Source organism: Calonectris borealis, chromosome 1 (assembly GCF_964195595.1).
Source record: "Calonectris borealis chromosome 1, bCalBor7.hap1.2, whole genome shotgun sequence".
In the NCBI taxonomy this organism is placed as follows: Eukaryota; Metazoa; Chordata; class Aves; order Procellariiformes; family Procellariidae; genus Calonectris; species Calonectris borealis.
This window is the reverse complement of record NC_134312.1, coordinates 80621133-80647409: the sequence shown is the minus strand read 5'-3', so window position 1 is coordinate 80647409 and position 26277 is coordinate 80621133. Positions and strand designations below refer to the sequence as shown.

Sequence of the window (26277 nt, the reverse complement as noted above, 5' to 3'; positions counted from 1 at the left end):
AGGTCCCTTGAAATTAGGCCCCGGCTTGCTCAAAAGACACATGTACCCCAGCAAACAACTCTGTGAACATGGTCCGTGTTTCAAGTTCGCAGTGAAACCTGAAGCTAGGCATGTTTCATGTTGCTGCATGTTTCTTTTTATTCATGCAACTCTATTCACAAGAGTTTCCCATGACTTAATCTCTCTTACATGCAATTGTTAGGGCTAAAGGCTTTGTCATGGGATTTTCCCCCTGAATCACAGACCTTCCTCTTGGAGGGATATGCTTTCTGGATGGCAGAGACAAAGCACTTTTAGAAGCTTTTTTTTCTATAAGCTTATATGCTTTTCAGTTGTTGAAGACAAGGCAGTTTGCACACTGCTTCCTATTCGCTTGTCCAAAAATGATGAATCAGTTCTTGCAACCCTGCCCCTGAAATAATAATAATAAAAAAGCAGGGGTGACCAGTATGTTAAGCAAGAGGGATCAGCTAATAAAGTGGAAGGAGTAGCTCGCTGTGAGCTTGCCTAGGTTGCCTCCTGTGATCCCCTCCCCCATCTTTGCCTTCAAATTCTTGAAGAAGGTGGTGAGGTGCCTCGTACCACCTTTGGCACTATCCTGGGGCCATAGAGCTGGCTTTAAAAGCCAGTTGGGGGTTTCCTTGGTGAAGGGAAATATTGAGTGGCAAAGAGCCAACATAGCTCACTTAGGCAACCCTCTGTTGCAACATGAGTGGAGGAAGGAGATTAGACAGAGCCCTGATGCTGATTCAGAAAGGCCAGAATCCTTTTAACCAGCAAATTAAAGTTACAGCTGCATCTTTTTCTTCCACTAGATTACCCCACGCTACCCATTCTGCTTTATATTACCTAAAGGAGAGCTTAAGGAGAGCTCTCGGCTTTTGACCAGAATAAGCACAAGTTCCCTGCCTAAACACTTAAGAGCTTCCATATTTTAGCATGGAACAACTCAAAATATGCATTTCAGTCTGCTTTTCCACTACAGCTATGCTGTCCTCCTGGATGAATACAAACATGCAAATTGAATGGGAGTCTGTCAGAAAGAACAGTTGTGAATGGAATTGAATATTATATATATGCATAAATATAGCGCACAAGCTTATGATGTTTTAAACTGATTTTAACAGCTAGAAGAAAGTACTTTACAGGGCAAATAGTGAACTCTTGGAGTTTACTGCTACAGGACACTAAGGCAGAAAGTTTAGCAGGTTCAAAAAAGGATTACACAGATTTATGTTTCATAAAGAGGTACTAAAGGGTGTATTCTCCACCATCCCTAATCTAACAGTTTGGGATACTGGGGATGTATTAGAGGAGCAGAGCACAGAAAAAGGCCAAGTTCACATATTCTCCCTAAAAAGCGTCTCCTCCTGCCACTCCCAGAGACAGAATACTGAACTAAATGGACCCATGGTTAGACCCAGCGGGGCTTTTCTTTTTTCTGTGTTGTCTAACAGGTCACCATTGTGACCCCCAAAGGCTCACAAGTGAATTAATATTTTTAAGTAAAACTTTCTTGGTTAAAGTAAAGGCAGATGATCTGTGTACTAGACCAACTCATCCTCACTAACTGCAGGTCACTGTTTTTCCTAGTAAGTGATCATTCCTAAGCGATTCTCTGAGACATCCTGATGGTTTTATTGCTAAACCATAGTGATGCACACCAAGGAAACACTACCTTGTATTAAACCCAATGTCAAAAATTGTCCTATGCAATAACTATTGGCAGTTCCCTGCTCAAATGAATTATATTTATTAAAAGAAGGGTTGTGCTTCTGAGATCCAGAGAGACTTTGAGGTATATAAATAAACTGGGTTTGGTGATCAGGCAATAGTTTAAAAATCATTGCTTATGTCTGTGTGACTGAAAAAGAGATATAACTCCCAGGGTGATTTTGCACCATGTGCTCATATTTGCAGTGATGTCAACACATCCCAAAGAGGTGTTTATTCTCTCTTTCTAGAACTGTAAATGTTTTAATTTGGCCAGATGGAAATCTGTTCCTCTGAAAGCCTGCCTGAAATAAGAATAAATCTTGCAACCTGTTGGTATCAAGACTCAGCATTTTGCTGAAATTGCTCCACTGCCCATTTGTGGAGCCTTTGCAGATTCAGAGCCTTTGAGATCAGTTCATTCATGGATGGGAAAACAAGGATGCAGTTAAGATATTTTCTTTTTTGTTTTCCAAATGTACCAAGATGCCAATTGCTTTAATAGAGATGCTAACTCATTTGCCATGTTGGGAAAGACTGTGCAAAACCAGCCCGTCTTTCAATCCCTTGGTTTTTTGTAGAACCAATAAAGAAATTGCATTGTCCTATACCCTTTAATCTGATACCCAAGAAACATTTCTGGAAACACATGAAGAAACTCTTTGTCTTTCAGTTTTTAGACTCTGTTGATACTGACACAGAGATCACCCTCAATTTGTCATTTATATCCATGAGTTGAATTATTTGTCACTGGGGAGTGACAAATATGTTTATTTACATAAGATTCTATATCTTATTGGCACTTATGTAACTGTGATAAAAGTATACCAGATTTTTTTTTTTTTACATTAGAGAAATAAGCTATATATGCTAAAGCTCTGAAGACCTGGTAAACACATGAACAGCACATGGTTACAAGTACAGTGATTGATCACCTTGTTGGTATGATTAAAAGAAAATTCTATTGAAAATACAGCTCTTTGAAAGTTGATTTTTAAAATCTAATCAGTGTTTGAAAAAAGCACAGCACATTGGGAGCCTGATCTGTGACTACTTGCTATACACTGTATAATTATATGTTGATAAGGGGTTTGCTCTCATATTTGCTAAATGTTCTACTTTGTGACAAGATGAGCACCTTCCGTAGTTACAAATGCTTGAAGTCTCATCTACAAGGAGAGTTCTTCCTGTTTAGCTATTGCAAATTCACTTCTCAAGTAAAATGGACTCAAAATAAGTTAATTTGGAATAATCAGCTCTTGTCCTGTGCATACACATACATGGAAAAGTTACAGCTTTATCTAGCCAAACTAACTTTCCCATGTAAGCAAAATCTTGAAACTCATGAAGCTTTTTTATTGCTGAACAGATAGGCTATTTGTAAATTTTATTGCATGAAAATGTTCACGCTGCAGCTGGAAATGAGCTACTTCTATTTTCTAACTAGCTAGCAGAAGGGAGAAAAAAGAGTCAGATGCTCCTATACTTCACGCGTGTGATTGATAGTTCCAAGTAAGATAGAGTGGAAAACTAGGAATGGTTCAAAAAGGCATTTGAATAACATGGATTTCATGCAGAATTTAAACTAAATATAAAAAACTGAGAACCAAAGAGCAAGACAAACAAATCACTGATTAAGAAGATGACGAAGAGTGGGTTAAAGTTCAATGCGGTGCACAAGTGAATAAAATTTAATCTTGTTCTGAAACAACAAACAAACAGAGCAGCACAATATGCCACGTTCAGGAATGTGAAAGCCATGTTGTATCTGGCACTGGAACAACAGAGAATTATTGCTGCTGATATGGTAATTGCAGAGGTACAGAAAAAAGTGGGTGGATCATGTGAAATTCATGAAATACTTGAGGTGAACTTACAGCAGGATTAGTCGTTTTCTTTTAATTGTGTACATTGATCTCTATGCACAACTGGTTTAGTAAAAAAGCATATTGTTCATTCTCAAGAGGTTTAAAAATCCACTTCAGCTCAGTATCATTTTTTGTTCTTAAGATATTTTGCAATGTGCTTCTCCCCTTTGGCCTACGCAAACAAATATGCCTGCATATGCATACCTATTAGAGCCAGCCAAAAAATGCTGCCTGTAGCTGGCCATTCTGGTAAGAGTATTTCTGGTTGCTTTCCACAACACTTAAAATCATTTTAAACAGTTTCCTCCAGAACCCAGATTCTATGGCATGGGCTGTGGTCACACTCAAAACATTTACTAATCTAAGTCTGATACTGTTGTCTTGTTCAAGGGCACAAACAAGGTTCCTGCGTAGCTTGAGCACAAAGTGAAGGACTCGTATGGCCAGCTGGATCTGCGTTGTAACTGGCTCAGAAGACTTCCATGATGACCTGGACTACTTTATGCAATATCATTGTGTTTCATGTGTAGGGTCAGGTCATCAAATACAGTGCTTTGCCCTGGTCTGCATTGCTCACTCACACTTAAGTCAGCATCATATCAGCTAACTTCTGTTTTGCCGCTGTGTTTAAGCATATTGGATTTCCCAGTATTGTTGCAACTGTTGATGAGACTTGTATTTGCATTTAATGGGATTTGTGTTTAATGAGACTGCTCATGTGAACAAAAGTTACTTACAGGATCAAAGGCTGCACCACGAAAAATGTTCTCTTAACTGAAAGTAAATCAGGACCACGCTCCTGGATAATACAAGCTCATTCACGGGGCTATTTCAAGGCAACAGGCTAAATAAGCAGCAAGTTATTGGGAGCTGGCAGGCTGCCTGCCTTGCCCATCCATACAGGGGAAATAAAAATGTACTGTCTCAGAAAGATCTAGATCAAAGCACAGCAACCCTTAGCCTGTTGTCAGCTCCCTTCTCCCCGGCTCTCAAAATCTTCCTGACATGTCCCAGAGCTCCCATTACACCGATATTTCCTGAAACAACCACCAAGTTTTCTCTTCCCTTGCTTACATTGCCTCTCCTGCCCTTCCCCTCGGCCAACAATCTGCGCCACTTCTCTGAATGAGCCTTTCCTTGAATCGGCTGAGCTGACCGAGCTTTGCCGACAAACGAGTCCGTGATGGCACCTGGCAGAAGTTACAGACGGACACGATCATGCTCAGCAAGCGTGGGTCAGATGAAAGGGGCAGAACAATACCAGGTACCACTTTTTTGACATGGCTGGAGCTACCATGGTTTGATTCACCCGAGTAGGTTGGTTTTAGAGCAAATAATTTTAAAGCATGTGTTTACAAAAATAGGCTGATCAAATTTTGCATTTCACTTCAGTGAGGTTGCAAAATTTTGCCTATTGAGTGGACCAGCTGTGACCCAGTAAAAACGTGCAGATACTCTTGAACTTCTCTTTCTAGTTTCACACGACCTGATGTTCTGTCACCTTCCTTGGGAAGTACTTCTGACACCTAAACAATTAATACTCCCATGCTTCTCTCTTGGTAACTCACAGCAAATTGCAACGGCTTCTCAGGCAGTTGGATTAATTTAGGTAACAACTACAATGAGAGACCCAGAAGCTCTGTTAAGCTCCTCAGTCAGGCATACACCCTGACCACGTCCAGGATCTAGGCGAGACCCAGGTAAGAGCCAGCTCCTTTCTCTCCTCTCCAATTTCTGTGCAAAGGGAACCTGAATGCATGCTCCTGACGGAAGCTGTGTTGTATTCAGATGCCCTGTTTTGTGATGGGGGACCAGTATTTGCCCAAGTCTGACACCAGCTGAGTGTAGACATTGGGCATGCCCCCAGAGATACGGCACAATACTGCTATTTTGGAGGATCTAGTGCATTTTTAGCCTTTTGCTACTCTGACTCTGCTCACTTCGGTCTTGACTTCGCTGGAAGAAATGGCATTGAAATTTGCAAGTCAGACGGCTAGTTCTCAAACTATCATATGAAAAATGTAACAATCAAGAAAATTGACTACAAATGCACATAAAAATCTACTAATTTTCTCCTTCTCATTCACCTATAGATACATGTATAATAATTGTAAGCTCCAGACTATCTCTGACTTGAAAGCATAGTTGAGTTGTGGCGACTGCTTGAAGATTTGGAGGATTAACTGTAATTATAAGATCAAAATTAGAAAATATTGCCTAGTTTGCAAAAAGCATTAAAGTACAAGATCTGGGGGTTTTCCCCTGTGTCTAAAAGACTGTATTTTAAATTAAAAAAAAACCACCAGTGTGGACTTTTATTTTTTCTTCTGAATGTTACAATACCGTTAAACAAATTTCAGACAATACTGATCCAAGGAAAGAAGGAAATGGGCTCTATGAAGCACTAGTATATACTGAAATCAAGCTACCTGTTTTTTAAGCAGGTGGTCTTTTTTAACTTCTACCTCAGGATTTCCCTTAAGAATTTGGGACTGGGGACTATATTGTCCCCCCAGAATTCGGGACTGACACTAGAGTTTCAGAAAACTAGCTTACACCATTTACAGCGTCTCTGCTGCTTTGTGTTACAAACCATTCATGGTCATACTGTGTGGTGTGGTTCTGCATGCAACAGCAGCTCTCTGTGGCACTGTGCCCCTTTCCTGCACGTTCTCCCATAGTTTTGCTGTCAGACCCAGGAGCAGCGTACGTTAAAGCTTTATTAATTCCCGAATGGCTCCCCCTCTATAGCACCCCACAAGGGACCATTAGTGGTTCCTGTCTAATGGGGCATATCTCTAGAAAAGAGCTAAATGATGCTGTGAGGTACTTCAAGGTTACTAAACCTATAGCAAGAGGAGCTTTCATTCTCCCAGGATCCCTGGAGATCCACAGCTATCTGTTTTCAAATATGACATCAGTGAGTTTTCTCCATGCATTTTCCATGATTTTAAGGCCCAGGCTAAGCTGCAGAAGAAAGCCTGACATAAGTATGTAGTGTTGATGCCATGTTAGGCTTTAGTCTGCTTGGTTTCAAAGGCGTCTCCAGAGGCTGATTTAAAGCATTTACATCAGTCTGCTGCTCAAAATCACTGAAACTTGGAGGTAAGTAGCTAATTATAGATGCTGTGAATAGACCTGTCAGTGGTCATTTCACAGGACCAAGTGATGTCATGCTACAGAATAGCTTTGCCATCAGTTTGACCGGTATTTCACAAAAAGAAATGCAGGTGGGGGATTTGCGTGTGTGTTTGTTATAGATTTTTTTTGTTTTTTACCATCTCCAGTTCTTCACGCAAATGAGCTATTTATTAACTAACTGTTACAATGTCAGGTATAACATTAACCAAGGAACCGATGAATCCATACACAGATTGACAGATGTTTGCTAAATGTTCACTTTGATTGCATATATATAGTCCTTAGCTGTCTAGTGACTTGTCTTATTGAAAGAAGTGTCAGCCCCAGAGCACTGTAAACGTGCTTCAGTGAAACCACTCCCTTCCCTCTACCTCCATCTTTCCTAACATCCTTTAAATGTCTAGCTATGTCAGGGAGAAAAGGCCCTATTCCTGAATCTGTGTTGAGACTGCTATGGAAAATTTTCCCCTGACAGTGTCAGAAATGTTATTCAGAGTCCCTCAGATAGCTACAGCATTCTTACATGGAATACAACTCACCCTTTTCCCCCTTTAATGTGTTCAGCAGACAGGTGGCGACCCAACTGGTGGCAAATTCCTAAGTATTTATATCCTTTAACTCTCAAATGATATGAACAAGTAATAGAAAATGTCATGCACTGAGTATATGAGTAATGTTCCCATTAATCAATCGTCCAAAATAAACTGGATTATTATATCTGTTTGTACTATACTGTAGCTATTTGCAGATAGATGTGCTGAAAGAGCAAGCCTGATTCTTATCGTCCCTGCTCCATGTGGAGATATAAGGGCAGGATCTCTGACAAGTTCACTCCTCTTCCACACGTGCTTTGGGCAGGCACAAGAGACATTCACAAATGTAGAATACCGGCAAGCTGCAATTGTCTACCTTCTGCTGTCAGCATTTGACTCCCACTTGGACATAATTTTCAGCTGAGTATAGAAGCTACGAGGCAGCGCAAATACGCTCCTGAAGAAGGAAACCTTTAGCTGCTCTAAACTCGCAGTCAAACCCAGCATGTTTTGGAGACAGTTGGAATTTTGAAAATTAATTCCAAACAAAACAAGTTATTTTTTAATTCCTAGTTTCAAGAAAGAATGGTTGATTCACCACTTAAGTTGGTGACTGCTGTCCTACACATCAATTCAAAGAATTAAACTGGAATTTGTGAGTTACACTGGAGGTCTCATCTGTCTCAATTCCTGATTTTCTTGTATCAGTTTTGGCAGCAGACTACTACTTTTAATGCATGTATCACAGGGCATCCAGGAATCCTAGAAAAGTGCCACTGTATATGTACCTGGAGCAACTTACTTAATGTCTGGTATAGAAAAAAATCTTTGCAAAGAATATGTAGTTCCAGACAGGCTGCAGTCACCGCCAGTGCAGTACAGATTCTCACCGTGTAGAAACGATCCGCGCAGGCAAGCACCCTGAGGCAAATTTGTCTGCAACACATTTATTTGGTGGGCACTGTAGGGCAACACGTGCATGACCTGTTCAGCACACCTCAGGTCCAAATCCCCTAGTGCCAGACAATTTGGAGTGTGGTTGCATTTGTGCTTGCACCCCTCTCTGAACACAGCGTGGAGCCTATAGCCGTGTTTCCACAAAATACATTGAAGTGCCATAGGAAGCACATACCTATTTAAAAGTCCGTTTGAAAGATCAGAGTCTCAAACCACTTGAGCATACCTGCATAAAACACTGAAAACAAGATAGGTGCCTTACTGATCAGGATAGGGTTGTTCCAGTTTGTCCTCAAATGCAGAAAAGACAGATGTCCCTGAACCCGTAGTGCTGACAGTCTGTATAAAACGGAGATAATTTCAAAAAATTGTAAGGCACCTTGGCATGATAATAATTCATAAAAGATTTAGATGGCTTTGTTGCGTTGTCTTTATATGTTTTTGGCTTCCAAAGTTCAGAATCTGGCTGCACAACTGAGAAGAAACAAGAGAATTGTACAATACAGCCCTTTTGCACCACTCTAGAAGCGTTGAGGAACATTTAACTGGAAGTAAATACACCCTATGCAGCTACACTATCATCTTATGGACAACTATGGAGAGGGAGGTATGTGACTGAGAATAAAGCTCTGGGATTTTTTAAAGATATGTTTGCATATGCATTTGTTACTAGGGATTTTGTTGTTGTTGATGAAGGATTGCATACCTCCATTCCTTCAATCACATACAGACAGCCTTGACTCGTTTTATTCCAGGGACTTTTTTCACACCCCTACCAATGTGAAAGGGCCTCTAAATGTAATTTGCTACCATTAAAAAGTCCAGTTGCTAAGCTCAACAACAACTTTTATTGGTCCAATAAAATCCAGAAGCCATGCGGCATCACAGGCGAGCCACAGAGAGACAAAGTAGAGACAGAATCTGAGTATGTTTTTAACATCCACTGAGATTAATGTGGACCAGTTAAAATACATTCTGTATTATCATATGATTATTGTAGAGTCTCTCTTCAACATAAATTTAAGCTTGTTTGTTAACTTTAACTGCGTACATGTTACTTTAGTAAATTTTACAGTATAAATTCGTATTTAATAACCTGGCTTTATAATGTTTGGTTTAGCAATAATGAGATCAACCCTACAATATCTACATTTTTAAAGTACTGACTTATACCATCCAAACAAACCTCCTCCTGAAATACCTTTGCTCATAGAAATTTATACACAGAATTTTATACACTGAAATTTCATAGTAATGACAGGACTATCTTAATGCTTGACAGATAAATTTTCAGCCAGGGATACGGGATTTCTCAGTGTAAAATAAGGATACGAGATACAGGAATCATGACTGACCCCGCTATACCATACAACAATTTAGGCTGGAAGGGACCTCTGGAGGCTAGCTGCTCTAACTCCCTGTGTACAGCAGAGCCAACTTCAACATTAAATCCAGCTCCAAAGTTAGATCAGGTTGCTCGGGGCCATGTCCATTCCGGCACTGACCGTCTCCAAGGATGGAGAAGCCACAGCCTCTCTAGGCACCTGTTCCAGTGTTTGACCACCCTCATTGTAAAGAGCTCTTTTCTAATATCGTCGGGCGGCAAATGTCAACCTAATGACTATTAAAAAGAGTAACTCGCTCTACTTCTGCTGGATTAGCAAGCTGAATGGACTCGTGTTGCATTATAACGATGCCAGATCCACAGCAAGGAAAATGGCAGGAGCTCACGGTCAGAAGCAGAGGGTAGGAAACCGTGAGCTGCAGCATCTCCTTTTGGCATGGACACCCTGTTAGATGGGCTCAACCAAGTCATCTGCCTGCATCTTCTCAAGCTCTGTACACTCCCTCTGTGAGCAGGGACTGCCACTGACGCACGTCGGTTCTCTCCCTCCCTACCGATTGATGTGCACCCTTGTTCCCATGCTGCCGTCTCCCCTGCAGTGGTTCAAGCCTTTGTTCATTCACAGGGTCCCAAACGGGGGACCAAGCTCTTCTTTCAGTGACATCCAGCTTACAGCGTTTGTGCAACTGCATCCTGATCTCCTGCCGGCACTATACAGTAAGAAGGTATTTAAAATGAATCATCGGTTATAATAACCATTTTTCTTAAACTGTAGTTGACATCATTTAATTGTAAGTCCTCGTACAAAATAACAGATGAATAAACATACAATTTCTGCAACTTAGTAATTAGACAGGCCCTTCTAACAGGGACTTCTTTTTCCTTTTATATTCTGGAACTCAAATTGCATCTACCATTTTCCCATAAATGTCTCCACTGACTGGCTCACAAAAGAATCTGTCCTCATATGTTCCTGTCTAGGAAGTTCTTCCAAGCTTACACAGTTGCCAAGAAATAATGTCTTGGAAAGTCATGTCCTCTACTTGAAATTCCCCCTCTTAAAAAATCTTCTGCCCCATTTGATTTCATAATATCCTATTTAGATTTTAAATGGTCATGAAGATGCACATTCTTCAGCATAAGTTTATCTGGAACTCATCATCATTTGATCAGTGGCTTGAAACAATTTTTTAATGACCGGAGAGTCAACAAGCCAAATTTATATCTGAGGTAAGTGGGTGCAGCTTCACATAAGTCATGAGAAGTCTGAGGCAGACCTTCACATAGAAAATAAAACATTGGATTTGCAGCCCTGTGCTTTACCCTCACTGATCTTCTCCCCTTCTTTTTGCAGGCTGAACATAAACCAAGGGTTTAAACATTTTTCATATGTTAATGATTCTTCTCCCGGCCACAGGGAGAACAAGTGGCAAACTGCTTTGAAGCAGAAATGTTCGTGTGAGATTTTCAACCCTCCTGTAGAGCTGGAAGAGTTGTACCCATACCTAATACACAGAAGCCAGCTTCTTCCTGAGCATTGGAAGAGTATTCAAGAAGGCAATATAAAAATAAACAAGCAGTCCTTCACCTCACCTCCACCTTAGAGTTTTGAACTCAGATTGCTACTAAAATAGGCATATTCTAACCTTGCATCCTAAAAAAAAATAAATGACACGCTCTGAAATTTTCACATGCTTCTTTTCCGTGTAACCTGATATTTTCACCTGTCCTTCTCGACAAACTGCTGTCTGTTGTTGACAATTGGGCTAGTACCAGACTGACAATTTTCTGACCAGTGTATTCAACAAAACAAGATACTCTTCAGACTTAACAGTCTTTTTTTTCTTATGAATGTTTTTACTGTGAGGCCAAAATATTGATATTCTGGATGTTATCCACTTAAAGGTTTATATGAATGAAAGCTTATAAATGCAGGTCACCATGGTGCTCGTGCCTTTCTTTCCCACACCAACAACAAATAGTAATTAACTCAGTTTTCCCTTTTAGAACTAAAGTTTTTTTCATTTCCATTATGGGTTTGTCTGTCTTTTCCTTTTTTGATATGAGGCTCTTTTTATCAATTAAGCACATTTTAATGATTCCACAGAAGAGAAATCCATCTCTTTAACAATCCATTTGAATAACAATATAGTTTCGCTTGCATATTACTGCAACACCCAAATTGCACCTTAGAAACAGAAATAAAATAAAGAGCAACCTATCAAGTCCATAATGCTTAGGATAGCCGTAGGTGTCAGCAGCTGTTAAAGGTAGGCAGAAACAACAAAATGGATTAGGAGAAATGGTGAGGACTCTGAAACTGGCAGAAAATTTTCTCTCCTGTGTACATGTCTTGAAAACAAAAATATTTTAAAATAAAAAAACAAAAATAAAAATAAACCGGTCTTTAATACCACAGGTTATTAATTCACTTTCTACATTCAAACTTTTAAACGAGTTTCCTGATTGTGAGCTTACTTTAGCATGCTATCAAGACAGTAACTTTGTACTTAATGGTTTATATTGACCCAGATTACATTTCACATATTGCAACTCTAAAGCATTTTATGGATGCTGTCCTTTTTCATCGTACCCTTGGTACTCTTAAGAAAATATTTCATTATAAGAAAAAAAAAATCTAAAATGTATTTAAGGTTGGTAATTACTATACTCTCACATCATTTAAAGTATTCAAGTAGTTAAAAAGAAGGATATGAATAGTCAAAGACCTCATACATTTTATGTTGCCCTCATAATAAACACAAATACATTTTAGTTCTGATTCATCATTGGCCACAAACAAAACACGGACATACAAAGCTACTCTCCAGATAGTATAAATTGGCATAGCAACTTAAGTGTTAGTTGAGCAATGATGATTTACACCATCTGTGCTTACAGCCCATAACAAGTTGATTTCCATGCAAGTACACCAGCCTCCAGACAAGTGACTAGGAGTGAGTAAGAGCTAAAAGAAAGGTGGTGAGGGGGGTGTTTATTGTGACAATTATCTTAACTTCTGGAATGTGTTTGTGATTTTTTTTTAATGTATCACTTTTGGGTTTGTTGTTGTTGTTATTTAAGTATTTTCTCTTTAGATATACAGAAAAGTGAGAAATGTTACTAGTTTAGTTTCCCAGTTACTGTAGATTTGTCTGAACTTGCTGTTTTTTGAGAACAGTATTTCATTATTCTGTTTCCTGATGACAACATGTTATTATGCTCCTTTTCTGTAAATAATATTTATTATGATCTCCAATTTCAAATGACTTCTCAAAACTTAATCTTGCTGTTTGACACAGAAGTGGCTTAACCATCAAAATAGCCACTTTTTTTCTGTTTAAGATGATTAGGATTGATCAAAAGCCCCTAAGCTTTGTAAAGCGCATCCATAGAATCAGAAATTATTATTACTTCTTCATCTTTTCTCATTGTCTTCTGTTGTCTATGTCACTTATAGCCTTTTTTGTGTGTGTGTCTCTCTAATTGCAAACTAAGCCAATAAATTTTTGTGCGAGTGCTTAATTTTACTAAATGTGCCTGCTCAGGCAAGTAAAAAAAGTTACTATTTCTTTTGAGAGAGGGAAGAGAGGAGAGGGAGAAGGATGAGTTAGTGGTTAGGTTTGGAATTTAAGAGAACTTGGTTCAGTTCTCTGATCTGCAACCGGCTTGCTATACTACCTTGAATGAGTTACTTTATCTCAGTAACTCATTCTTATATCCATAAAACATGGTATCATGATACTCCTCTGTCCCACAAAAGACTCACAAAATTAAAGGGTATTCAGAAACTGTAGAGATAGGGATCATGTAAATTCCTATTGAGTAATGGATATAGGATTTACGAAGTACGGAGATACAGGGAAGCAGACAGCTGATGCTTTCCTTCCTTTTTCTCTGTACTTTCTGCTGCTCCGGTTCCTGTAATTCTTCCTTTCTCTTCCACCCCTCCACTGTTGCCCTACAGAGAACAAGAATATTGCTCCATCTTGTCTTACATTCGTCCCAGCTCAAAAACACGTATCTGCATTGAACCTAGACCTCTCCACCTGCATACTAACCCCAGCTTGTTTGACACGCTATGAATCTGGCAGTCCTGGAGAAGCTACGGGGAAGTAGAGGTATGAAAACTACCTGCAGCGACAGAATAGTGAGGCTATTCTTATTTAAGCATTTTCCAGAGGGGTAGAGCTTCCCAAGGTCTCATAGATGGGAAGAATGGGGAGATACCGGTTGTTCTCAACTCACTGTTTTCCCCTGAGCATTGCTACTCTGCACCCTGCGTCTCTGATGCCTGCATTTCTCACGCTACTCAAATTCCTCCTCTCTAGACTGACCTCTCTGATCTCCCACTGATCTCCATCTGCAAAATTTTCTCTCTCTTCTGCTCCTTCCACACCCTCAGTCCTACATCTTCTATTCCTACCAGTTTCCAAATCCTCATGTTCCCATTGCTGTTCTCCCACAACCCCGCGCTGCTCCGACTGCCATACCCTGCTCTCTATGCCAACAAAGCTAGTAGTATCTAAAAATGCTATGAATGTTTCAATGTGGGTATCTCGGCAACCCTTCTATTTTTAAATACCCTGAAGAGCTGTCGGTAGCAGTTATGTCTGGTACAGCAGTCTGCTCTGAAAGCAGATTAGGCCAAACTACCCAGTGCCCCTGAAGCTATCCATGAAAAGGTCATCACCTCACTTCCCATCTGCTGACTTGGGTTCCCCCTAATCCATTTCAGCCAAAACAAACCAGTTCAGCTGACATCTACTATTTAAACTGCTTAAACTACTTGGGTTGACTTTGGCCGAAACAAGTTTGGGAGGGATTGCGTGAGCAGCTTGCAGGTAGGTAGGAGAGGCGGTAACCTTTGGCAGGGGACAGCCACGACGGCGACTGGCAGCTGTCTGGGAATGGTAACCTCTTCAGCAACCCCACTTCAGCCCGCGGAGGAAGTGAGCACCCACAAGGGGATTTTAAAGCATGGTAAATTCTGTGCTTTAAGTTCAATTCTCACTTATTTCGCAAGAGGTTCCTCTGGCAAACCACTCCTTTCCACTGCACAGAAAACACGATGACGTTACTTAGGCTGTCATTCATCTTTCCCCTGTTTAATCACTGCTAACTGATTAACCAAGTGAAGTGCCACAAAATCCATTGGCTGGAAAAGGAACAAAAAGCTCTGATAGCTTTTATGAATAAATAAAGAGAAACCTTTGTAAACAAGGTGCATAACCTCCAGCTCTTGAAAGTACCCACCTATTCCCCCTCCCCGGCCCGCAGCAATAGGGGCAGTGAGGGGTGACACACTTAAAGCCGCTCCTGCCAGAAGCAGGACATGAACTGGTAGGACATGGGGGGGTGTCAAAGTTCAAGTGCTGTTGCATAGCCTGCTGGATAGCTACCATAATGTCTTTTGTTTTACCCCATATAGACATTTCAAGTCTTCTTATCTCATGAGCTTGATAAGGAGGCATAAGAAAGGGACGCTAACATTAACTCTTTCAGTACTGCTTTGCCAAAAAGGGGCAGTGAGCGCTGAGGCCAAAAAAATCCACTGCCAGAAACATAGCAAAATAGAATTTTGCAAAATTCTGCCAGAAACATAGCAAAATAAAATTTCATAGAATTGATGGACCTTTGAAAACCTGGGGAGGCAAGGTCAGCAGCCAGGGACACCAGCAAAGCCAGGCAGTCCCTCCCCAAAACGGTTCAGGTTTTTAGCAAACTAAGGCCTGACTTTTTCCCTGGTTTGCGCCTGCAGTTCAGATTGTTTCCAGGAGCCTGCTGTGCAAATGGTAGGGAGAAACGAAAGGCTTTCAAGGGAAAAAAAAGCTGGAGTTAGACTCTGACACGCAAAGGAATTACTGCTCCTTCACGAGTGACCACCTGCCAGCTGAGGCGTGTCAGCTGCCAACACGTGCACGCTTTGCCCATTGCGAACAGGAGGTAAAGGACGCAGCCGCTAATCTCAGTGAAGCGAGGTCAGATGCTGCCGTGTTTGAGTCCTCCAGACTCCTTCCGTTTGTGTCTTCAGGGTAGCAACGCACTTGTACAGTTTCACCCTGCAGTGCTCTCCCAGATCAGACTCTCAGCTCAAGCTCAGCTGAAAATAAAAAGTTATTCTTAGTTATAACTTCAACCTGCAGGAGTTAATTGTGATAGCACTGTGGTTTAGTCACACTTTCTATTACTTTAGGAAAAAAAATATCCTGACTCTGTATTGAAAAAGCTTTAATTTGCTGTCCTAGACTTTTCTGTATATATTCTTTTTTTCAGCTAGAAATAAAAATATTCCAAAAAGATCACAAGTATTTTTTATTCTTACAGTTTTACAGTGAGGAAACTTTTTCAGTCTCCCAATTAAAAAAACAAAATAACAATTAAAGTGTTACCGAGATTGTTTGAGACGACAAAAGGACGAGAGAATTGAAATGTCTTTCCTCCTCACCACGTGCCCCTCTCCGCTGCTCCCTACTTCTCTTTGTGAGGGTAACCGTGCTGGAACTGTTTGTTCCTGCACTTCTCTGGTCTGAATAAGCTGGGGCACTGGCTGTCGCCTCGAGTTTCTCTGGCACGCTCTCTGATCCCCTTCGTCAAAATGGGTCAGTTCTAGCTCCGTTAACCAGCAGTTAACTGTGCAGACTTTCAATACTGCGGGCACTTTGGGGGTTTGCAAAAGGTATCTTCAGGGCCACTGGTTAATTGAGACAAAAAGGCAAAACTGCTCTTCAGCTACGACAAGACAGACACGTGCAAAATAGTGAACGTACCGACGTTAAATTGCTTTACCACAATTTCTTCACTGCTTTTGATCTTTCTTTTGTCACTGTCTTATGGAGACTGGGCTTCTCTTAGGACTCCTCTCTCCCCCGCACGCGCTGAACTCCCTTGCAGAGGATGGGACTGTTCAATAGGAGTGCCAACAAGGCTTCCTCCTGAGAGACAGCTCGCAACTCCTTAACACCAGGCCCTTTGTCAAGGTGGTTCTTGGTCAATTTTGCCAGGACAGAGCCCACCACCATATGATTTGTTCAGAGTTGCCTGCTTCCCGAAACACCAACCACACAACCATTTTACTGTGGCTGATAGCCGTGTGCTTTTCCCAAGGCACTTCCTTTGAAGGGACAGCCACCAAGAGCGTAAGGACCCGTGCGGTTAATCCTCTTTCTCATGCCGTCTTCCGAGGGTTTGTGGCACAGGGATTTGAAAGCCAGCAGAGGTGACTGACCGGAGTTTGAATTCTGCTGTGTAAGACGTCCTGCGCACCCAGCCGCACTGGCAGGCTCTCCTTAGGGACGATGCCTCTGAGGGAGAAAGAGGGCTGCGGAATACTCTGGTGCACCTGGAAGAGGGATGGGTAAGACAGACAGGACCCATCAAACCCCTGAAGGATGTACCTCGCTAGTTAACATTGGTACTAGCCAGAACAGATCTGTGTTAGACAAAAATAATTATATTTCTGTGTATCTGTTTAGACTTAAGTTTCATTTTCCTCAAGTTATTGGTTTTAGATTTTTTTTTAAATTTTTTTTTATTAAACAAGGTTATTTAAAGGCCCTCAATGCGCCATGCAGCCAACAGGGCGCCCTGCCCACATCAACACTACCACAGGAGGATTTGACGCCTTAACACTTTTAATGGTTCAGCATCATACCCCACAGCGTTACTTTTTAAACGAGAAGGCCAGTGTTTATGGACCCGCCTGGAGCCCTCGCTGTGGTTCCGAAGGCCCTTTAGCTGGTGGCACCGAGCACAAAGCTGCGCGACGGCGGGTGGCGGGAGCGGCGAGGGGAGGGGAGGCCGCTGAGAGACAGGGCTCGCCTCGGCGTCGTGCTGCGCCACATGCCCGGCGAGGCCCACGGCCCTAGGTGTGGGGACGAGCGCGGGCCCCGACGCCGGGGACGGAGGGGCACACTGAAGCTGGACGGCCGCTGCAGAGAGGGGACAGGAGAGGCGAGGGCCGGGGCCGGGGCCGAGGAGCGAGGGCAGGGCGGGCGGAGCCTGCCTCCCCGGCCGGGCGAGGGGCGGGGAAGAGCCGCGGCGGCGGCTCGGTTGAATCGCTCCGCGCTGCCGGCTCCTCCCAGGGGCCGGCCCGGCAGCTCCAGCGGGAGGCCGGGAGCAGCGGACGCGTGTCCCCCACGGTGACAGCATGGTACAGCGTGAGCCCCCCCCCCCCGCCACCGCCTCCCGCTGCCGGGGGCTGCGCGGCGGCTGCCTCCGTCTCCCCGCAGGGATCCTCTCTCCCCGCTCCTCCTCTTTCTCCCTCTCCCTCTCCCCCCACCTTCACCCCCCGGCTGAGTTCATTCACTGGGATTGGTTTCAAATGACGCCATCGCTTTATTTTTACACCAATGACCTCATCCCAGCAGCTTGAAGTTTACTGACCAGCAAAACTCTTTTCTCTCGCTCGCTCCCCTCCTTGTGCCTGCCTGCTCTGCCCGTTTGTTTGTAATCGTTTGGGTCCTTCTGGGAACCGAAGGCTTTAAAAAAAAAAAAAAAACCGCAAAAAATACCCCCCAAACTTTCTCCTGCCGAGCTTTTCATTGTCGTGTGTCCCCCGCCCCCCATCACTGTCCCCTTTTAATTTTCTCAAGCCATCTTGGGGGGGAGGGGGGAAGGAGGGGGAAAAAAAGAAGCTCCAAATGTTTCCTTCTCCTCTCCCCTCCCACCTTCACGCTTCCCCCTCTTAAAAAAGAGCCGAATAGAGTTTTTCTGTTGGGGTGGGGGGTGGGTTAATTGTGGTTTTTTTGTTTGTTTGTTTGTTTTTTTTAATTGAAGAAGAAGGAAAAAGAGGAGCTTTCCCAGCGGCTGGAAGGAGACAAAGTTGTTTCAGGCAGCAGCGGCGAGGCTGGTGGCAGGAACTTTTATCCCTGCCGAGGGGAGAGACAGACAGGCAGGGGTGAAACAGTAAGTGCCGGCAGGAGCGCAGGGACCCCTCGCCCGGAGCCGCCCCGTGGAAGCCAGCCGGGAGGGGGGCGAGGGGCGCGGGGGGGGGGGGGCCGGGCAGGGCTGGGCGGGGAGGAGGAGGAGGAGGAGGGAGGTGAGGGAGAGGCGGGCGGCGGGAGCTCTCCCTCCCTCCTCCCGCATGCCCTTCCCCGCCGCCCCCTCACCTCCGGAGGAGAGCGCCCGCAGCGGACAGGTCGCTGCCCCGGCCCGGGCAGGCTCTGGCCGCCTCCGCAGGTGGTAAGGAACGGGGGTGAGAGGGAGGGGGGTACGGTACCGGCACGGTACCGGCACCGGCGGGCCGCCCCGCGCTCCCCCTACCTGCTGCGGGGCGGCCGGCACCCTGCTGCCCGCGGCGGCTCCTGCCTCCTCCTCGTCCCGTCCTTTCCCACCTCCCGTCCCTCCCGATATCCACCTGCCTCTCCTCGCACCGGCGGGGGAGAGCGGGGGGGGGAAAGCCGGGCGCCTTTTGTGCGGGGAAGGGGAGGCAGCTCGCCGCTGGGGAGGATGAGCAAGAGACCGCTGGCTGCTGCGGCGGGCGCGCCCCGGCAGCGGCTGCGGGGGATGCGTGGGGAGGTCGCTGATAAGCTTTGGCGTGCGCGCCCGCGTTTCTAAACTTAGTAAACAGTGCTGGCTCCCAGTAGGCTTTCCGCTGCTTAAAATGGTCGAGGATGCTTTAAAGCCCCGAAGGGCTCCTGAAGAAGTGTTGAAGTTCTGCCTTCGACTTGGAAAACGTTTAAATTGAGGCAGTTGACAAAATGGAGGGCTGCCGTGGAGTCCAGGAGTGAAGCAAATTGCAAATTGTTAACCTGGTATTGCGCTTGGCGTAAACTCGTACCTCCGTGGCTGGCACCAGGACGCGGCCTGACAGATACCCTCTCCTGACTTTACGTTTTTTCCCCCGTAGAAGCGGCGGGGATGAGGAGTTGGGCGCGCATCAGTGCGTGCCGAACAAGGTGTATGGGATGTGCCTGTTGCAAAGCCTGACCAATGGTAGGATTTTTCAGCGGCCAAAAAACATTTGGTTACATGTCAGATGGGAAGCTGTTTTTTTAGAAAAGAAAAGTCAGGAGAATTTACTTTCTTTTATTGTAGTTTCAGCTGGTTGAAATAGAAAATCGATCTTTCGGTTTTCCTTCAAGTGAAGGGTGTAGTCATAGCGAGCTGTATTGTCTGACCTATGACTAACTTATTTTTGTTCAAACATTCGGTGTATACCCAGCAGAATAAATAGATCTGTGCTAGTTTTGAAAGCTAAAAGCAGATTGAACTGTTTCTCTGTGTAAGGATGTGTGTTGGGGTTCTTAAAAGAAAAAAACCCAACCAAAACCCCAAAATGATTTTGTAATCCTTGCTTTGAGATTTATGCTATTCCTGGCAGCGTGTGGTTTGGTAGATACAGAGTTTACGAAGTCACAACTGACCAAGCAGGAGTTGGTTTAGACTCTTGTGTTTTGAGGGGAGGTGGAAAAACAGTAAGTCTTAATTTCTTTTTATGGTGTTCATCCCACTGCCTGTTGGAGATTGAAGCATTCATCACAGTTGTTTATGTTGGTTGTCTGGGGGTTTCTATTTGAATGTGGAGCAAATATGCAACGGGGGGTTGTACACGTATTTTTAATTTTTAATGACAAAAGATACAGAGAGTAGTGATATTCAAAAGTAAGTCCTGCATTTACTGAATATGCATATTAATATTTTTAGGAAGGAATCTATAAAAAAGGTCTGAGGTGTAATAAATCCTGGTCATTATGCTTGTTTAATACAATAGTGCTTCAGTATATCTTAATACACAATTTCAAAGTCTCTTTTTAAATGAACAAATAAGTAACAGCAGCAGAGAAGGTGCCAGTTCCTGTGCTAATTAGAGGTGGTAGCTGCAAAATGCTGTATGGTTTAAAACATGTGCAAAGGTCCAGAAAGCCCAACCAAGCATTTAAAAACACATGTTGTATAAAGATACATAAATACATTCCTGCTGCAGTAGCTCTGGTTTTGTTAGCTACCTAAGCAGATATAATGGAACAAAATCACACCAGAAAAACTTCTGTAGAAGAAAGTGAGCTCAATTTATCTTTGTTTCTGTAAAATGCATGCTCTTCTTTCAGCAAAGGCAACTAGCCTGGCAAGGATGTTTGCTTTTAGCTACAATAGCTTCAACTGTCCATAGGAACGGTATCAGCAGAAGCTGTGCAGGAATGTGTTAAATGGATTTCGCTAGGAGCTCTGTCTCCCAAGCCAGCCCCGGCTCCTCTGGGGTCCGCGCCAGCCCTCAGCCCGTGGGAGGAGTTGTGGTTGTGTCTGCCATGTGCCTGCGCACCTTCCTTGGCAAAATGACTCTGCCCGGGGAGTCCTGTGCCTCTGCATTCACAGCCAGCAGCTGGAGACAGGGTGAGTGAAGTTGTACGGGGTTCCTGGAGACTGGGTGGTGGGACGGGTCAGCCGCTCTTCTGGCTTTAAGATGAGTGATTCATATAGTCCTTAAAAAGCCCTCGGAGGGCAAATTTGGGCTCTCTTCTAGACCTCCGTAAGAAATGCCGAATAGGCAAATTAGCCGTTGATTTCTGTTACTTGCATTGGTTTTCCAGTGAGCTCTGCTCCGGTGCGTTGTGTAAGAGCTGTGCACAGGGTGAGGGCCTTGCTCAGTCACCTGTCTTTCTATAGTTTGACACCTTAATCCCCAGACCTATTCAGGAATATTCACTGTTTTCAAGCTACAAATTCTCTAAGCAATACACTAAGCACAGTTGAAGCACTTTTTCCCTCGAGAAAAAGGAGGCAGGGTGATAGCTTTCACTTTATAGTACGTCTGTTGAATTTTCTAGGACTTTTTTTTTTTTTTCTTTCCTGTAAGAGCAGTCAGGAAAACATCATGGATATTCTTCAAGTGCTGACAATCCTTAATAGCCAGATGGCGTAGAGTAGTTACTGTCAAAGGATGAGGTGTGGAAGGATTGGCACATCCTTCTTTTTTCTTTTTCGCTTTTGTTTCACTCTTAGGAAGAAACGTGAGTTTGGCCTGCGAATCCCGTGAATCTGTCTCTACAGATTTGTTATTATGCTTATCAAATGACTAAATGTTTCTTGCAATCTTGTAGTATTTTGTGCATGGTTGTGTAACAGTATGTCCATGATTATTTAAGAAGAATTATCAAGAAACTGTTTTTCTGGGTAATAGGGAAGTAGCCGTGTCCCTGATGCGTTGAATGGTACGTTCACTTTCCCTACAATTCCTTAGGGGTTGCTACCAGATTTAGTGTAGTGACATGGAGGGTTTCTGTAGAATATTTTAAATGTCATTAACTACGTATCATATCAGTATCAGTAATATTTCTCTGATTTGTTTGATGTCCCCCTTCATAAGCCAAGGGTAATGCGTCATTCTTTAGGGCTGTCCGTTGCATACGTGGCCTCTACTTTCTGCATGAATCAAAAGCCGTAGGTGATGGGTGGCCTGGTGATGTGTACCAGGATGTCGGCCTGGGCTAAAGCCAGCAATTAACTGAATACCAGGAGTCATTGGCGTGAACGTGAAGCGAACACTGTAACTTCAGGCTACTTCCTAGTCGTTACTTGGGGGACCCTATCCTCAGGGTTTTCTTTATCACCAGTGTAATGGTATCACCACCCTGATACCAAAGCTAATGGAGATGAAACTGGCTCTGGAGCCAGGGTAGGGACGGAGATGCCCCGTGCTACTGCAGCGTTGCTGCCGCCTGAAGACGGCTGTGGGAGCAGGGGAGTTCGTGTCGCCACTTCTCTCCTTCGCCAGACCTGATCTTTGGATTGGTATTAGCTTGGCAGCTCCAAATAAGAAATCTCCGTTATAGTTACTCTGTAACTTCCCATAACACCTGAAGGAGGCCAAAAATACACATTCGTGGTAAAGTTTGGCATCTTAACTTCTGGGTTTGCATAGTTTTAATCTGAGCAGTTCTGGGTTTGCTTATGGATAGGGCCTGTTGGCAGCTATCACGGTCTCCAGCGGAGATGATGTTGGCCACCAGTGGATTACTATTCCTCAGCGATCAAAGAAAATCTGCGTCTAGGGTGTGCGTATGGAGGACAAGAGGGAAGATGGGCGTGAGTTCAAGGCCTTGTGTTTCCTTTTGCTGCGCTATGTGGTCTGCTGCTGAGCCAAGACTGACCTACTCGGAGTTGGCTCTGGGAAGGCTGGCAGCTTTCCATGTTGTGTCCCTACAAAATGCTCCGACAGCTGAAAAAAAAAAAAACCCAAAATTAATAATTGGGCAGGCAAGGAAAGAGGGGAAAGAGTGTTGCCTCAGTGACGGGAGGTTTCTGTGGGGCTGCGGGGATGCAGAATGATCTCTTCTGCCGCGGACCTTCCCGAGCGCCCGTGCTGCTGCTTTTCTGTGCTTGCACTGCCCGAAGCTGTAACATTTGTGCCGCGTGAATATATGAAAGGAGCTGCTGAAACAAGGTCCTTCTTTGAGAGGAAGTCAGTTATCTCTGCTCTTTCTTGGTCACAATATGAGCCATACGTCGCCAGTAACTTACACAGCTTCTCTTTAGTGTGTTCTTGGAACTAATTTTGGCCTGCGTAGTATAAGTTTTCATCCTGTTTCTCAGAAACTAGGATCAGTTCCTTGCAAAGACCTCCTCAGGTAAATTATAAACTTCCATCAGTTGTTTAGCAAATAAAGATACACAAGTGGAGGTGTGCAGGTGGTTTCATTCGTTGAGAATAAATCTAACTTTTTTTCTTCCGTAAGATCTTTCTACATGCTACCCAGCATGATAGTCTGCTAAAATAGTACGAAAATTTTTCTTCATAAAATCATAACTGTGTTCCATTACATTTTTTTGGCAGAAAACTATGACACACTGTTTCTAATATGGAGATTAAAACAGTGTTATCCATTTTCATTGTGCTTCACTTGATTTTGCTTTACTATAATAATCTATGAATTGAGCCTGTTTGTTGACTAAGTGATAGATCAGTGGCTTGTACAAATACTCTCTTTTTAGACATCCTTGCCTGCTTGTCTAATGCTTTTTATATTACAGAAGGCATTGTGGGAGGCAAAAAGATAGATCTGAGTGTGTAATGTAGCAACATTGGAATGAGAACTTTACAGAGAGCATAAAACGAGGAGGACAACAGAGACTAATTGTATGAAATTCCTTTTATGCACACGTTCTTGAGTTTGAATAACTAGTATGTATTCAGCCTGCTGGATTAGAAGGCTTTGGCTCTGCATGTGTAGCATAGATGTTGCTCTCAAAATAGGAAAGCAACTCTCCCTCGCCCCACACTATTCCGGATAAAATTGATTCGTTACTGCATTTTGCTCCTACTGAACCCCTAGTAAAGCATGTTTAAAGGCTGAATAATTCATAATGTTAGGGATATAAACACCACACTTTTAATAGCCTGAGTGTTGTTTTTGCGTCTTGATTGCTAGGTATAAGAATCATTCACCCCAGACTTTAAAGACTCAAGTCCCATGTCAGGACTTGGGTTTCTTCCTGCAAGATGGTTCTGGCAGGGGAGTGACTTTCTCGATAGTGTGTATTTCACTAAGTTTATACAGTCCCTTAAGCATGGAAGCCATTCCATTTTCTAAACACCATCTTCCAAATACATGCAAAGAGTCTGAACTACACTTCAGAGGGCTTCTCTCAGGATGCCATCCTGCTAGTGAAACAAGCCTTAATTTCAAAGGTGGGTCGTAAGCACCAAGAACATTTGCCTAAAGAGCAGGCATGAGATTACTTTCCGCTCATTGTATTAGTGCTGTCTGGAATAAGTATAGCACCTATCGTCTACACAGTTCCCACAAGTATTTTGTTACAGGTGGGAACCTGCTTAGGTGTTGGGATTTCATACCTTCTTTCTTTAAAAATTATGTTTGGGACTCAGTGTTTTCTCTTGCTTTCCAGCTCTGCTGTCCCTGACAGTTTTGTGGGAGTCTGTTTGAACTCTGGAAAACTGGGAGGGAGGAGAGCTGGAGGGGGAAGAAACGTTGTGTTATGTCTCTATTCTAACCCCACCATATTCAGAAGTGCCTTTCTAAAACAAGAGAATTTAGGTAGAGGCCTCTTACTAGGAGCAAACAGAATAAACTTCATCTTGGTTTCAACAAAGATTCATAAAGCTTTGCCAGTTTTTAAGCAAGGACAAAGAATATTCCAGCAAAAAAATACAGCAGTAGTCTTAGTGCATTGGGTTGACATGTTGTTAGGTCCAAATAAGCCTGAAAGTACGCACTAGATTGAATCCAGGTTAGCAGAAGGCAAATGGTGTCACCACTTTAGTGGGGCTCCCTCTGCCTGTCCCCAGTCCCTGGGTGCAAGGCAGGTAAGCTCCACATGGAGGGTAGGCTGTGAGAATCTCTCTTCCCGTAGTCTGCTTGGCGTTCTGCATCGATGGCAAGTCTCTTTTCGTAGCAACAGGACCCAGTACCACCTTCTCCTTCCTCCCAGGCTACTCCCATGTCATTTCAATTTCCTAAAAGCTCTCAAGCTTTATACCCAGCGGGTTCTCTGAGGCCTTACTGAAGAGAGGTAATGAACAATGACTGGTCTATAGGTTCATAGTCCCGTATCTCGGGAAGACACGGCAGCTGAAGGCAAACAGGCACCGTCCTTATGTAAACTTCATGTTCTCCTAGCTAGTAGGAGACTGACTTAGGGCATATTTAGACAAACTAATGAAGCTGCTTGTACTTGTACTTTCCTCTGCTACCTTGTTTGTTTCTCACTATATCCCTTTTTTGTTTTGTTTTGTTTTCTCTTGCGTGTAACTTTTCATCTGAATATGTATGACGATACATTTTTCCTGGTCAGTGGAGTGAGCTCTCTTGTCCAGCTGGTGAAAATCCCTGGCTTCTCATGGTTGACACGTTGTGAGCATGCTGTCAGCTTCTCAGTCCTCCATTCTGCTTGTTAGGTGATCCGTGTTTGGATACCATCCAGTTGACAAAGCCTGTTTCCTCAATGTGGCTCACTTCGCCTGTCTGCTGGTGATTTCCAGGTGGACCTACTTGAAGGTGCCTGAAAAATCTGTTTATCTAGCCGAGACATGTTTGTATGAGTAGCCCATTTGTTGCCTATTTTCTCTCAAAATATTACTGAAAGAAAGTTAACTCCTTCAACATAAAATGGATGAAAAAGAATAGTAATACAAGTGCAAATCTCGAGGATACTAGTCAGGATGGCAAAAGAAAGTGTCAAAAAAACTATCATTGCACGTTTTCCCAAGATACTCTTTCCATGAAGACACCTGTCTTTCTGCCCCCTCAGATTTACAGGACTTGAATCTTTCTCTCCGACTGAGGCTTGCGTGACTTGCCAACTCTCCTAAAGGTGTGACCCGTTCTGGAACGAGGAAACATGTAGTGTCTTTTCCTCTGCTGCCTCGTGTATGGTTAAACCTATAGAAAACTGTGGAGGAAGCTCAGGCATGCTGTGCCTCTGACAGCCTTCTGCAAATACAAGCTATTAATGACCATTGCCTTTCATGGGCAAAAACGGTACTGGCAATTCCTTTGTGCACTTTATTTAATGGCGTAACAAGCAAGCACATTAGCTATTTTTATTCAAACGCCCAGACATAAGCCAATATGGCAAAGTGGCTATGAAATGTCTGCATAGCTAAGTGAAAATACAGCTGCTGTTTAAGGCTAAATCTTTTTCATTTAGTTAGAAGATTTTGAGAGGGTTCAACCAATGATCGTCTAATCTTTCTAATTGAGTTGTGGTGAGGATTTTCAAGGTTTTGCATTAAAATAGGAAGAATGTGCTTTTCAGTCGC

At 43.3% G+C, this 26277-nt stretch overlaps 1 protein-coding gene across 2 annotated transcripts in view; it reads left to right on the top strand.

The window, feature by feature from the left end:
* The first annotated feature begins 16726 nt into the window (after positions 1 to 16726).
* DUSP16 (dual specificity phosphatase 16) overlaps positions 16727 to 26277 on the top strand; it is a 73251-nt gene continuing 63700 nt past the window's right edge. The window contains exon 1 of one of the 2 annotated variants that reach the window (XM_075162432.1): positions 16727 to 18464. The gene's annotated coding sequence lies outside the window, so the exon portion shown is untranslated. Of the gene's footprint in view, positions 18741 to 26277 lie in introns of both variants that reach the window. The other variant, XM_075162422.1, reaches the window with a different exon arrangement.